Here is a 4,824-nt window from a genome sequence, read left to right as displayed (position 1 = left end):
AATTGCACATTAGTTTGTTTTCAAAGTTTTGTATTTACTTAAATTTTTGAAATTAATATGATATATTTGAATTTTGCTCAAGGTAATAATTTACTATATTTCAACTTTTCTTCCAATTTTACATTGTTTTTTCAATATAAAAATTTTGCTTACATTTCTTTATTTTACAAAGTGTATATACACAACATTTTTAAAAAATGTGTACTGTAAAATTTTAGGCCCCACACCCACACAGCCATGTCCACGGTTACAAGTAAAACTGCATTATATTCCATTATGAAGGCTCTCAAAGGCATTCATTAGATAACAACTACACAAGAAAGTTGTGCTAGTTTGTAGAAGTGGACTCTGGTAAAGATAACAACGCGGAGTCTAAAAAGAGGAAGGAGAATAGAGAAAGGGAGAGGTTAGAGTTTGAAGAGGAAGAGGTGGCAGGAAACAGAAGGACCTAATAAGGAGTCCTTGAGATTTTCGACAGTCAACTTTTAACGATCTGAATTTTAGATCATGTAACTTTTAATTGAATAACTTTTGTATGAGCCAGATTTTTGTAATTGAACTTCTGTTAACATAAGATGTAACTTTTAATATTTAACCTTTTTATGTACTTGAACTTGTGCACTTAATTCAGTACTCTTTTCTATTACCCTCTGCACTAGTTTATACACTTGTACAAAGCTAAATAAATGTTGCAAGTGAATCATGTCAAGTTTTAAACGCTCTATCCACATGTTTGTGCACTTGCTTTTTCTCCGAAGTGATCCTCAAATGTCGAGTCTGTTGTCAATTAATTATGTATAAAATAAAAGGGTTTTCTAATACATCCGAGTTTTTATATCAGAAACACTAATTTCACCCAAGAACAAATTTTTTGCAATGTGGTTAGTTATTTGAACTAGGTATGGTGATGACAACCATCAATAGAAAGTTACCATGTATAGAATAATTTTTTAACTTCATAAATTAACAACATGATTTAAAAAATCAACCACAACCAATCTTAAAATCAATCAACGATATTTAAGATTATGCATAATCAGATTCTAATTTAAGAGAATAAATACCTTTTCACAGAACTATTAAACCAAAAAAAAAGTAGAATAAATAAAATAACGAAAAGAAGTTGTCTTCCGCTCATCCAAGTATGACCGAGAGTCAACAGCTTCTGAAGCAGACCCATATTTAGAGATAATAATGTGTCATAACCATAATGACGTCTTAGTCATAATGCGATTGATGAATTATTTTATCTCAAAATTATGCGCAGTATTCTCTTTTTGCAGTAGCTCTAGAGAACACGAACCTGTCTCTTCTGCCTCATCAGCACAACTGAAACTTACTTCTGTAATCCTTTTTCAAATCGTTCCAAAAAAACCTTGGCATGAATATCTTTAAGAAATGCCTTTTTCTTATACTTGTGATTGAGATTTTGAACCAGTTCCCAATACTGCAAGTCATTAGCGCAATCAGAACACATCTGCAACATAATTTCAGACCGCACTACTTTAAATTCACCCTGCCTCTTTCCTTCCTATAGATACTTGTCCTTTTCTACACTCGAGTACAAACCCCTTCGATCATCAAGAAACTATACAACAGGTTCTTGTGCAAGCACTCGGTTAACGGTGGAATCTGATTAACAAAGATTTGAGGTTCGCAGTCGGAATCAAAATCTGCAGCGGTGGTCTTTCGCCGTAAAAATTATCGGAGTGATGGGCCGGATCAACAATCTGCATGATTTAACAGGGTTGGGTGTATTTCTTTTCTAATAGTGCCAAGAGAATTGAATGAAGATGATGACTCGCTTGCCAAGTCTGGTCTCATGAACAAAAACTTTTCCTCCTTATGGGCCTAATCAAGGCCCATACATCTTGTTTCAACTTCCGAGATCCTTCTTATTTAAAACTTCTATTTTCAAACTGTCATTTTTCTTATCCCTTATATATCTCATTCTATTACTGTCCCTTATGAAAATTTACTAGAATTTCCTCTTTATTTCTTATTTTCTCTGCATTGTTCTCTGGTTCAGGCTATTTTTTTCCAGTCGTAAACTGTCCCAATCTACTTTTCAACCTACTTCCCTATTATTCATTACACCCGATGTACTTTTTAAGTGTTTATCACTATACTGCATATTTTCTTTATTTCAATAGCTTTGTGTCAACAACTTTGTGTGGAGATCACATTTTTTCTTTAACTATTCGTATAGTTATTTCCTCTTTTTTTCAAGATACACGCCCCTTTTCTCTAGTTTTATAACTTAGCCATTGTTCAGTTATCTTTATGTATTTATTTTTTAAGTCATCATCCTCTCTACTCTTCCTTTCTTCACATCTTTTCTCAAAATTCTTATCTATTCTTTCACCTTAATTATGGGGGTGGCTTGGCATGCTCCTGAATTGGGGTTTGCAAAAATTATTTTGCACTAAACACCATTTATCGATTCTTCCTCTAGGTGTTCACATCAAAGATTCTGATTGTGTTAAAAGGCGAGGATCTACTGGTCCACTAGATGGAATGTCCCCCTTGCAGATTACACTCTAGGGAGAACATAAGCTAGGGTTTCATGTCACAATAATATAGTTTGACAACATGAAGACTTACCGTAATAGCCCGCACTTCTGGACTATTAACTCTAAAATAAAACTTATATAAAATTACAATTGTATTAATCTGAAATTCTATTACAAATGTGACGGCCTCAATCCTGGGGTCAGGGGCTGATGTCACCAAAATATAACAAACTACGATTATAAACTACTAATTAAACTTTATTATATAAACACGACCCCAAACCAGGATCCGATATAGGTTCAAGTATTATTTAGGTTACAACACAGCATCTAATTTATTCCACAACTCGACACTCTAACTTAGTACAACAACTCATCAGACCTCATGGTCTAATACAAACTACCTCAGAGGAGCCGGGACCGAAGGGGGCTGACACCCTATTCTGCCCTGGCCTTCTAGACATCTGCAATAAATGGATACAAAACAAGCTGCAAGGGTGAGCAATCAATTGCTCATCAGTACCACTATATGAATAACAAGTGAAACAACATAAATAAAACAGTATACTAGTTTACGAAACAGTAAAATAGGTATAAACTGGATATCAAAACTAGCATGCTCTGAAAAACAATATCATCTGTAGTGTGTTGTGTAAAAATACCAGAGTCCAAATTTAGCATGCTATTTCCTTTCCAAAACCACTGTCCCATTAGAGGGACCATAAATCATCTGTCCCGTTATAGGGACCATAAAACCATTTGTTTCGTTACGGGAACCACTAAACCAAAATCAAATATATAATTGGACGAATCCTAGGGACAGCTGATCAGTCTATCCCACCATAATATTGTTCCGGAACTCAGAGACTAGCTAGGTCTCTGCCACGCTGGACTAAGCGGTCTAAATAGGGCGCCCAACCGACTTAGCCTCTTACGCAAACCCGCTGGGGCGTTTCGGGCCTCTTACGCAACCATCCAATATCTAATCCATTTTTATCCAGTTTTCAAAATCAATTATACCTATCTCTTTTTAAACAATTGTCTCACAACACACATTCTAAAATCTTTTCAATTTAATCACAATCTAGAGATAGGCATTTTCAGAAGTTACTTTTTCCCCAAAACATCAGTTAATAAAACATATTTAAATACGGGGAATACGTAACTTAAAACGTTCTGTTCCAGTACATAAATTAAATCAACAATCATTCATATATACTGAATTGTAAAATATTTGTTCAGAGGTACTTGCCTTGCGAAGCTTTACACTAACACTGCATTGGCTCTTAACCGACTTCGACTACTGGGTCCTTCAACTCGAACCTACAGAATCGAAACAACCTAGGTGAAATGACCGGCCATGCTTGACTTATTTTCACTAAACACATTACCCAAGGATACGACTCCCGACTCGCACATATATACATGACATTATACACGTAATAATACACGTAACAATTAAGGTTCGATTATATTTATTTATATTACACACATATATATATACTTGATTCGTATTTAAAAGTAATTTTTAGAAAAATTTTGACAACGACTCCTCTATTTATAGACCTACCCGTCGAAACATCAATCGACGTCAATCTCAACAATTCACAATTCGCAATTCATAATTCCATACACTAGTCCCACAATATTTATTTACATTCGAAAATAATTTATACGATCATTTTATTTATTTAAAATATTTAGGACTCAGATCAAAATCATCACCGTCCACCGTCCGTTCGTAAAAAAAATTCATCGCAGACGGCGATAAAATTCCTAATGTACCCGAGTAATTTCCTGGGTTTCCAACACAAACTTCGCCGATTAATAAAACTAAATTCCCATAAAATATGATTAATCACAAACTGCAATCATTAATATCCTGTAGAAAAATAAATTAAATAATTAAAATATAACCAGCGAAACGCGTGTGTAACACGCGCTAATCGGAACACAACAACACTGCCGAGAAAAAGGCGGCAAACAGGCAACAAAACCACAGACCCAACCAATACACACACATATAATTACAATTCATGTATATATATGCATATGTCAAGTCAATGAATCAAAACAGAGATGGCTGCTGGAAAAACCAACCGGAAACAACCAAGGAATGACGGCGTAACAGGGAAGAAACTGAACAGGGAGCACAGGGGAAACGAGAGGGAGAATGAGAGATCAAGAGATAGATTGAGAAAAAGAGAAGGAGAGATTACAGGAGATAGAGAGAGAGAGAGAGAGAGAGAGAGAGAGAGAGAGAGAGAGAGGAGATTGATTGTAAGAGAGAGACAAAGATTGTGGTGCAGGT

Source organism: Apium graveolens, chromosome 11 (genome assembly GCF_009905375.1).
Source record: "Apium graveolens cultivar Ventura chromosome 11, ASM990537v1, whole genome shotgun sequence".
In the NCBI taxonomy this organism is placed as follows: Eukaryota; Viridiplantae; Streptophyta; class Magnoliopsida; order Apiales; family Apiaceae; genus Apium; species Apium graveolens.
The sequence above is the reverse complement of the archived record's forward strand: the minus strand, read 5'-3'. Positions refer to the sequence as shown.